Below are 11,702 nucleotides of genomic sequence, written 5' to 3'. Positions count from 1 at the left end.
GATCTCCATATTAAGAATGTCTTTAACTGTTTCAGGAAAAATATAAAATATAATATAATGATTTATTTACATTATTTATTAATTTTTTCCTCATATAAAAATTACTAAAATCGCTATATCATTTTTTCCGTACATTAAACAAAATAAAAAAAATTAGCCTCATATGATTTTTATAACAAAGATTAAAGGAACTGAAAAATATGTAAAATATCAGGATTCAGCTTGCAATTTCGTAGAGTTATTATTATTATTATTAAATAAAAATATTAGTATATCTTTGATTATAATTAATGATACTTTGGTCTACATTAAACTATTGTTCAAGAAGTTAAACGTTTTCGAGCATCTTCTGCTGTATTTATTATTCTATTCCTCGACATGAAAGATTTGCTAGTCTTATTCCAATTTAATTGCCCACATTTGCTAAATAAAATAAGGCGAGTATTATACCAAACTCAGTAAGTACACAAATTTAATATACAGCTTATTCCAGTTAAATGGGTAATAGGATTTTCATAAAAGAAATTAAATTGTGTAAATTAATGTAAGTGTTGATATGAATAAAAATAACAAATTTGATATAAGAAAATAAATAAGTTATTTTGAAGATGTTTGAATTAAGAAAATATAATTTTTTGTAAAAATGCACGTAAAGATTTAGCTCACATGTTAAAATTTATAGAAAAAATTTAGCCTCAAATATGAATGCCCCTTTTTTCATGTTCGTGGACAAGGAAAACAAAGTGAAATGCCAGAAATACACTAAATATTTTGAATTAATAAACTTCATTTTCAATCTTTTTAGACTTCGTATAATATCCGTAAAAGTGGCGAATGAAATATACCATAAAGGCAGTAGTTTCTTTCAGAACATTCGGATTCGTATAATATGCGTAAAAGTGACGAATAAAATATACCATCATGGCGGTAGTTTTATCAGTACATTCGGATTCGTATAATTTTCGTAAAAATAATTTGTGGAAAATAACGATCAAGAGTCAACAGCCTTTTTCATTCGTATAAATTTCGTAAAAGTAACGTGCAAAAAATACCATACCCTTATTTCACCAAAATTATACGTATATTTTTGGAGACGTACTGCCTGGGGCTGATCATATGTTTTTGTACAGGAAATCATTTTGTTCGTGTTATCGTATAACGGAAAATATGATTATATTTTAGATTTTTATTAGATTATATTTTACAGTTTTTAAGAAGTCACGGGTTATCTGTTTTAAGAGAACACCTTCGGGGGTAATTCTCTAAATAAAATTGACTTGAACTCAATTTACGCTTGGGGAAAATCATAAAGACACCAAACAGCTAAACTGTTCGGTTGCCAACAACAAACTACCAACATCCAACAATCTTATTCACTCAACTATAGTGAACTTAAATTACTGTTTGTATAATATTAGTAGTATTAAAATAGCGAAAATATCTATTCTAATAAAAATTTTTGTTTAAATATCCTCCCTAGTAAGGTATTTTCGTCAATAATTAATGCTACGATTAATTATCAATAATTAATGCTCGTATGTTCAAACAAGACATTTATTTAGAGCATAATGCTTCAAAAATGTATGCTGGGATCCCTAGGAAAAAAATATCGCCGGAAAATATATCTCTGAAAAAATATTTAATTATTCATATTCTTAAGATCAATTATTAAATAATTAATAACTGTTATAATTATTAAATGCAATGCTTATTTATACTTTGCAAAATGTACAGCAACACTCTTTCTTTACAAAAATACCATACTGAATAAATTATATTGTAAGCTAATGAGTAACAACATTGCTTTGTTTAATTAAGATACAATAACACGCCGAACAAATATTAATTTGGAAGTCAAACAACAAAAATCAGCGTTATATTTTCAAATTTTCACAATCTAATTTTCATTATATCTTCTCTCGTTCATTTCCGCTTTTGCAGCTGAGGATGATGGTTCGGTAAAACCATCGAAACTAGTCCTGTGAAAATTTGAAAATATAACGCTGATTTTTGTTCTTTGACTTCCAAATTAATTGATTTGTTTGTTATTAATATGTCTCATCTTTCCTATTTCAGATAAAGTTTGCTAGTGTTTCTTGGACAGGAAAGCAATAATTTTTAAATTGAGTCAATAAATTTATGATACACTGAAAACAGTTTCAGGTTATAATTCCCTTTCTGAATATCTTGAATGTATATAAAATAGTAAAATGCAAATTTAATATTAATATTATCACCCTTAAATAACACCCAAAAAAATCCGTTTATTACTCTTAAAACTACGTAATAATTAGGGCAAAAAGAAATTATTTAAATAATTATTATTTGCATGCAGTTGAAGAATATGGGAAAATGTTGAGAGTTTTAAAGATTTTTAATTAATGACAAAAATACAGACAGAAAATCGGAAATAACACAAAATGTTTCAGCAATATCTCAGAAGGAATGAAAGAGATATTTGTCAGAATAGAATTTAGTGATAGCAGCAGCGCCGGCGCAAGGTTATCCGGCGCCCGCCTGCAAAATAGCTGAAGTCCTCGCCCCCGACTTTTTTTTTAAATTTCTATATAGGAGAAGGATGTTTTGAAGAAAGCATTTGTTGAAATTTTTTTAACAATTTAACGAGAATAATTTATTTTTCTGAATATCATATTTACAAACTTTTCTATAATTTCTTTTGCATCTTATCTCTTAACAGATTTCATTTTCAGTGGCAATCAAGCTAAATTTATGAGTCTTTCTTGCGATATATTTCACCATAAATATGTCTTGATCAATTTTAATTTGGAGAATGATCTTTTGCTACTAGGAACACTAACAGGAATGCTAAGTAGTATTCTCAGTATGATCTTCAAGTTCGGGAAGCACAAATTCTTTGACACAATTAAGTTCAGAATATCGAATGTGTCATTCACACTGGTTGTAAAAATATCTTTCAAAGCTACTATTTCGTCATAAAGGTCTGTGTTAATATCTTTATTGTCACCACACTGTAACAAGTTTTCTAATTTACTGCATTTTATTTTCAAATTTGCATTATCAATTTCTGATAAATTACCCAGGAAACTAAAATTATCTCAGTGATTTTTTCATTGCCTACAGTGGCGTAGCTAGAGTGGGGCACGAGGGGACGCCCTGGGCGCAGCATCCAGACGGCGGGGACACCTGGGCGCAGCGGAAGGGACACCTGGTTTATCCAGACACCTGGGCGCAGCATCCAGACGGCGCCAAATTGATGCTACGAATTTTTTTAATGAAAAATTTTCCATTCTTCGCACACAGAAAGGGGCGCAAATCCATCAGTTTCCCCGGGCGCTGGAATCCTAGCTACGCCACTGATTGCATAAAACCTTTCATTTAATGATGCCCAAGCAATATCCAAAATTCTAAAAAAAGACATTTCCCCTAAAGTTCTCTTCTATGGAGATTAAGGGTCTTCATCAGAATGTTCGTAATCAAAGTGACATTTATTTTTCTTTCGTAGGACTTCTTTAACAGTTTTAAACTATTGCTCGCCATCCGCTTTTTCACTAAGTTCTTTGGCTTTCTCGAGAATACTTTTGTAATTCTATATTCTTCAATGAATGCTTTTATCTTACTTACTGTCTTTAAGGCTAGTGTAACACTCAACCCCTTTGCTTGCAATTGTTTGCTGCCAGGATTAATTCTGTTACGCAAATCGTGGCAAAGTATCAAGGAACAAATAAATTTATAATCATTGATTTTGGCACACAGACTTTGTGCTGCATGTTGCACTTCTTTTGAAAACCATTCACCTTCGGATATTTCAAAATGAGCGTCATAGATTTCTCCTAGTTGATATCTTAAAGATAGAATGACTTCAATTTTGCTTTCCCATCAAGTGTTTGAGAGGGGCTTTAATGTTAAACAGAAAATGTTTTTTTTTTTTTAAAGAACTGCTCATCGCCAGAAGAAAAAATAAATTGCATAATTCTTAAATTGTCGAAAAAAAAAAAAACTTGTAAGGATTATGTTAATTTTATTAACAGTTAAATTTTCAGTTAAAGTTCGTTTCCTATCGATTCTTAACTTCAACTTACTACTTCCGGCCAGAACGTAGTTTTAGAATCACGTCTGAATACATAATGAGGAAGAGCGGTATTTAACTGCGAAGTTAAGACCTAAGGTCTTAGAGAGAGAGATACCAGGCATTCTGCCTGCACGCGTCCGTCTTTTTAGGCTACTCTCTCGTAAGCTATTATCACGCTCGGCCGTACTTTAGGCCCTTGATGGCTTCGCAGTCTATTAACGTTAAGGGACCAACTCTGTTAGAATTTTGATATCTTCGGCTATATCTCTTTAGTTAAGATTAGTTTAGTTTAATTCTTAGTTTCTTAAGTTCAAGCCCAAGTGTCGGCTTTATTGTACACTCCCAAGACGGAGTTTTGTTAAACTTTAGTTAGAATAATAAAGGGTTAGCTTACCCTTCTATCTTGTTGTTTCTTGTCACACGAACTCAAGCGATTATTCGCTTATCAGTTTTTAATATTCTTCACTTCCACCTGTAACTTAGAATTACAAAGTGAGGAACTCTACAAACTAACTGTATCTGCAACCTTTGCTGCATCGTTAATAATTAAATTTAAGCTATGAGTGGCACCAGAAACATAAAAAGCATTAAGATTTATTTTTAAGCTATTGTTTTTAAGACCTATTTTTTCCCTTTCATTATTTGCTCAGTTGTCATATTCCTGGCCTCCCACAACATCAAGGAAAATGTTCCACATTTTCAACATTTCTATTACTGTCTCACATAGGCCGTTACCTGCAGAATCATCAACTTTAAGAAAGCCTAAGAATAATCCTTGATTTCTGCCACTCCATCACTGCAGTAGACAAAATGTATGACAAGACTCATCTGTTCAGTTTTACTAATATCGAGAGTGCAATCTAAAATTATAGATTAATACTTCGCTTTTCGAAGAGATAGTAAGATTTTCTCTTAGACTATTGTCAATAATTTGCAGCATTCTGTTTTGACTATCTTTCCTTAGATAATGAACTGTTGCTACCTTTAGGTCATAATACTCTATCTACGTGAAGTTCCATAACTAGATCGAAATTTGCACACAAATCCACTAATTTTAAGAAGTTCCCGTTGTCTTTTTGGTACAGCATATCAGATGAGCTTCTTAATACATTTAACCAAATTCCACCCCCTTTTTTTGTTTCATTTTCGTACATCTCTTGTATTTGGGAATCAATTGCTGCTTTAGTTTTTTAATTTTTCTCAATTTCTTTCCCTTTTAAGAAATTTTTCATTATGTGCTCAACTAGTCTCATTCCTTTTCTGGGCTTTAGATACATTTATTCAACCATTGTAGCCTTTTAGGAGGATACTACTGTCAATCGATGCAAATATCTTGCAACAGAAGCAAAAAACAGAATTTATATTTATGGAATATAGTAGCCATGTAAGGGGAACTAATTCTCCGTTTTCCATTTTTCTGTTGTAATATGTCATCACTAAATTTACGTCCATTACTACTTTTCGCATACATTAAACCTTTCCTTTGAATAGGCCGCATTTCAGACAAATCCTTCTCACTTTGTTTCTAAGAGTTGGCCACTTTATAGAATCATCAAAATCAATATAAAGCAAGGAATTATCACTTATGCCAGCCTCTTCCATCGAATTATCTGGATAATCTTTAAATATTCATTTAATTCTATGCTTGGATCATAATTTTCTTCCATTATAGTTTCATCAGTCCTTTCAATAACGTCATCCAATGTAGCTGATGTTCTTTGGCTGAATGATGTGTATTCTTTTGTGGACGATTCTCCTCCTGATTAAATATGAACATCATTTACGTCCGCAGTAATCTTCGTCTCCTTTATGAAATGATGCATTGCGTCTGCCTGCTTCTGAAGAGCAGCATTATTTTCAGCCTTGTATTTAGGATTTTGCGCATCGGATGATTTCTTCTATGTTTCCATGTAATCAAAATTTCATACTGAAATTTAAATTTTAAAATTCAATTCTAATTATTAAATATCTAATCTTTCTTTTAAAATAAATCATAACATCTGTTAAATAAAGATGTTAAATTGATTTTCAGCAGGAGTTTATAATTGCAAATGAATGCATAAAGGATAATGAAGCAGCGTCGCCAATCCTGGACATTAAAGTACTGGTTTTGAGAAAAAAGAAGAAAAAAAAAAAAATGGAAAATTTAGTGAGACGTTTTTCAGTCTTATGTGATGAGACTCGAGGGGAAACCCATGCGGTGTGATTTAAGCCTCCGGTGCACAGCTAAACCTCAACTGCACGGTAAGAAAAAAAAAAGAGGTAATGGAAAAGCACGGTGAGAAAACACTTAAAATTAATTCAATTCTAATTATTAAATATCTAAAAATCTTTCTTTTAAAATAAATCATAACATCTGTTAAACAAAGATAAAAAGTAAAAAAAATGGAGCTAATAAGAAACTAAAACAATAACCTTTATGATAACGTTTTCGAGCAGTTGCTGAAGATTTAGCATCTTTCTAACAAACGACAAGGAAAAGTTTGACCTGTGAAATGGGTGAAACTTAGATGCTTTCCAAGTGCTTCGTTTGCAATGACCCGGAAACTTCTCTCTCCCCAAACACCAGCTATGTCAACCCATTTGTGCAACCCCACAACAGCACCGAAAACAAAACAAACAGATACCAGCTCACGGCAAAAGTTAACCAAATAACAATGCCCCTGCAAATATTTCTGCAAAAAAGAAAGGTGGGGGATGCAAGCGCCCATAGTCCCTGTCCTGTGTAGCATTTAAGGTACATTTATTTTTCTTCCCTGGTAAGTGCAAATTCTTTTGCATTAAAAAAACAGCTCAGTGTCGGTCGGCTAGTCGGCGCCCCTCTCTTGGTCAGCGCCCGCCTGCAAAAAAGGCCTTGCAGGCCCGCTTCCGCCGGCCCTGGATAGCAGTTTAATCAGTCAGCATTGAAATTCAGGTGATAATCAGTGACATACAGATTTAGGTTACTTAGGTTAAAAATACGTAATAATTAAAAATTTAACCGGGTAAATTTTAAAACCAATTTATTTGAAAATAAGATTGTCTTAGGGAAGTAAACTTTTAAGTTTCGCAGCTGTACCCTGCGGCATTGAGACGGTCATCACCGAGAATCAAGATCAATTCAAGATCTTTTGCAATTCTGTTGACAGCTGACATCTACGGTACAATATCTAGTAATCAATCTCACTTATCGGAATCATTGAAGTAAAATTCTGGGAGGGATGGGAAATAACAAAAGAACTGCCTGACAATTTTCAGAAGTTTAGGGTTATTTTCGCGACATTTTACGGGAAGTTCGGCCCAAAACTAGCGACAGTTTTAAAGGGATTTGCAGAAAATCACTCGACAGGCTAAGGGTTAAACAGCTGAGGGAAGTAGAAAATATGGAAGAAGAAGGAGGACCCGATAAAGAGGAAACTCCACCCCCAATAGTTTTCCAGCAGAGCGAAGTGGATTGGCCGAAAATTCACGAAATTCTTATCAACACCTGCAGTGAAGAATTTGAAGCCGATATGAAGACGAAATTGTTATACGTTAACACAAAATATGTGCATGATTATAGGTAAGCTACCTTAGCCCTACAAAAAAGAAGTATACCATTCCATACCTTCCAGTTGTTCGGTGAGAAACCAATTAAGGTAGTACTCAAAGGTTTGCCATCGACGATGAAAGAAACAGATACCAGCTCACGGCAAAAGTTAACCAAATAACAATGCCCCTGCAAATATTTCTGCAAAAAAGAAAGGTGGGGGACGTAAGCGCCCATAGTCCCTGTCTGATCTGAAGTTATACAGGCTGATCTGAAGAGATGAAAATTTCCGATAAGCAAAGTTAAACAGTTTACGAGACGTAGAGGGGATACTATTGAGAAACTTCCGATAGTCCTATTGGAGCTGAATAAAACGAAGGAAGGACGTGCAATCCATGGACATGTTAAGTGTAAACGTCAAGATTTTGAAGTTTGCCCCCAAAAGACGAGTGATCCAGTGCTACATATGTCAAGAGTACGGACATTCGCAGCATCTCTGCTCAAATCCTGAGCGATGCTGCAAGAGTGGGCACCAACATAGAAGTAAGGAATGACCACTAAAGCCAGACAAAAAACCCAAGTGCAATTTCTGCTCACTACAGCATGTAAGTTCCTGCAGGGGTTGCGCCGTGTACAAGAAGCGCTATGAAGCAAAGAAACAGCAGACGAAGCCAGCAGCCAAGATCCCTACTCATGCAGATTTTCCGAAATTCATCAAAGCAGAGGAAGACAGCAGAAAATTCCAGATGAAACCCCTCAACAGTGATAGAGTAAAGAAGAAATTGGAACCCCCCACCTAAAGATTACAAGGAAATCGTAGACTGGATTCAAGATCCTAAAATCAAAAATTTTCTGAACAGTATAGTCGAACATGTTGAGAAGATCTGCGCTGCAAAAATCACGGCTGAAAAGTTTACTGCCGGGTTCAAAGCAACCATGACACTGATGAGGTTTGCTGAAAGTGAAGAGTAATCATCAGCTTAGAAACAAAATAAGGAAATTTTTCTATTTTTACGATTTCTTTACTCTTTCCAACACATAGGTTACCCTGTTTCCAGCAGCAGAGCTCGGAGTCAGTACTTCGGTTGGTGACCCCCCACGTGACTGGCCTCGACGAATCATCTTTCTTCGACTAGTGAAGAAACATCACAGCTTGTATGGCGGTCAATGAAGAATTAACGACCAGATGCTTGAACCCCCTCCTCCTTAATCAATTTGTCCAACTCACGTGTTACAGCTTCACCTTTATCGGTTCGTTGTAAATCACCCAAATTTACTAATTCCTCTCAACGCCTTAGGGCATATCTCCAACAGAGACGGTTAAAGTAGCAGAGGCTACTAATTGCCGCTTATTCATTCACTCTATTTCGATTTTTATGTTCGCAGTGTTTATCGTTTTCCTGAGCGGTTGGAATAGTTAAATGACTGATTTGAAAGGGGAGACCAAATCTTCTTTACATTTTTTGTACTTTTTAGAATATATTTAGCTTAAAAGATGTGTTTTGCGCAATCATGACTTTAATTCATTCCTCTTTGAAAATTTTCATCTGAGAAAAGATAATAAAAATTAGCCAGAGGATTTCTGTGTAGAAAATTTAGACATGAAATAAGTTAAATGCGATTAAATCAACTATAAAATGAATAATTAATCATATAATACTGGTTATTAACAATTTTGTATGCCTGTTTATTTTTTTATTGAAATACTTGACATTTTCAGGACACAAAATGTATTTCAAAGAACTTTGAAATATTAGTACAAACACGAACAAATAAAACGAAGGAAGGACATGCAATCCATGGACATGTTAACTGTAAACGTCAAGATTTTGAAGTTTGCCCCCAGAAGACGAGTGATCCAGTGCTACAGATGTCAAAAGTACGGACATTCGCAGCATCTCTGCTCAAATCCTGAGCGATGCTGCAAGAGTGGACAGCAACATAGAAGTAAGGAATGACCACTAAAGCCAGACGAAAAACCCAAGTGCAATTTAAATTAAAACCAAGTGCAATAAATTTAAATAAATAATAGGCTGTAATTTAAAAGACAGAAATAAATTAATGTAAGAGATTACTCTTAAAAATTTGTACATACAAATGAGTTATCTGATTTTACAATGTTTTATTTCATAAATAACTTTGATTTTGAAATATGGCATTTGAACCTATAATCATGTGTGGATACTGAAAAAGTGATGAATGTATAAGAATATTATAATGTTCAGTAAGTTTTCTTATTGAAGAATTCTGACAGTCCTATACTATAAGATTAGGGTCTAAGTTTGCATCAAAATTCCTCTATTAAATAAAAGAATTTAAGTAATTTCTGTAGCTTTTTTGCCAATACATTAAACATTTTTTAACTAATTACACGTCCTAGCTTGCAATTAGAACCATCATTAAATCCATATTTTATCTAATCATTTCCTGAACATTATCATGTATATAGATTGACCTCGTGTTTGTAACTGATAATTATTACTTGCAAATTATTATCTTGTTGGTGAACTATTAACAACCCTTTCTATTGCTGAATTAGGGTTAACAACCTTCGCTCTAGATACTGCCTGCCTTATGGAAATCGGCGTAGAATGCTGGTACCTGGGCTGATTGTGCGCATGCGCGAGCGTAGGTGGTGTGAATAGCCTCTTAGCTATTCGCACCGTTGGTGCGATTAGCCACTGCGAGAGTGGACTGGGGGCACCACCCCCGGACAACCTTCGATATCTGATCACGTAACATCCCCACATCAAAAGGCAAAACATGACAGTACCAATATGGTCCCTGCAAGCCTGAACCAACCACCGATTATACGGTGACTCGCTATCATCTATCAGTCTGTGAAGACTGATAGATGACTGAAAGTAGAGCGTCACTGTCCTGGCAGCTGCACTACTCTCAGAAGGTCCATATCGAACCCGGGTCTCCTCCCATGAAATGATCGGTTTCGAAGATCTAATCCTTTCCAACTTCAAGGGAGTAACAATCAACTTCCGCCAGGAAACAAAACAGTAGACAAAAGCAGATATATCTATACACAATGCGAGACCACATTAGCCCAGAAAAAGGAGAGAGAGATCCATATACAGCTACGTACAAAGTATAAAGCATTTAGCTAGAAAGCACAGTGTAGCTTCAAATAAAAGAACTAAATTATTGGAGTAAATCACCATTACAAATTAATCAACAATCATCTTACAAAAATTCATATTACGAGCGAGAAAAACTAACTGAAATACTTCCACGTAGGACTTCAACATTCATATAGAAGGGAAAAAATAAATAATGATAATTATAATTACGATAATAAGACTCCTGGCAATAAATCATGCAGGGGCGTAGCTAGAGGGGGGCAAGAGAGGATCTGTCCCCGGACGCAGGATCCAAGGGGCGACAAACTGATGTTACGACATTTTAGAATTAAATGTTTTCCATCCTTGGCAAGCAGTAGGGGGCGCGAAATCTTCAGTTGTCCCTGGGCGCTGAAAACCCTAGCTACGACTCTGAAATCATGAATGCTCAACTTAAGCTTCAGGAACGGTACTGATTTTGACAGAGCAAACAATTATCCCTGCATGAGGGATTAAATTTAAAAATCTAAGTTTATAAGTACTGAAATTATTGCAACAAAACTAAGTGAATAAGTAAAAGAAAAGTCGTCTATTCATTCATACGCATTACTAATTTCAAGGAGCAGAAAAATTTTCCCTTTCCTTTTCTTGTAGGTAAAACCGAAGTTCATCGAACTACGATATTTGCCAAGAACCTGCATTCTTATCACTTTGGCCTCCCAGGAATGTAGCGGGAGTGCGGACGATATGGGGAAAGGAACCATATGCATACAAAAAGTTAAAAAAAGGTTAAGATCATAAATGATGAACAAAAAAAGCTAATATAAATGAAGGAAAAGGAAGGAAAACATCTTACCTTGAACACAGAATTTCAGTTTAATCCGTAAAAGAATATTTTTAATTCTTAGAAGATATAAACAAAGGATTTTATTTTTGTACATCTATTGGAGAACAATAATGCTCAAAAATATTTAAAAGTTAAAATTCGAACTTTCTATAATTCCGAGTAAAAACATTAAGAAAAGACAAATTTAGAGACAATTCTAAAACACATCTGCCCCCTTCGCCAGAC

The sequence above is a fragment of the Stegodyphus dumicola genome, chromosome 12 (genome assembly GCF_044657685.1).
Source record: "Stegodyphus dumicola isolate Sdum_Otavi_A_Nest chromosome 12, ASM4465768v1".
NCBI classification, from domain to species: domain Eukaryota; kingdom Metazoa; phylum Arthropoda; class Arachnida; order Araneae; family Eresidae; genus Stegodyphus; species Stegodyphus dumicola.
Note: the sequence above shows the minus strand (reverse complement) of the source record.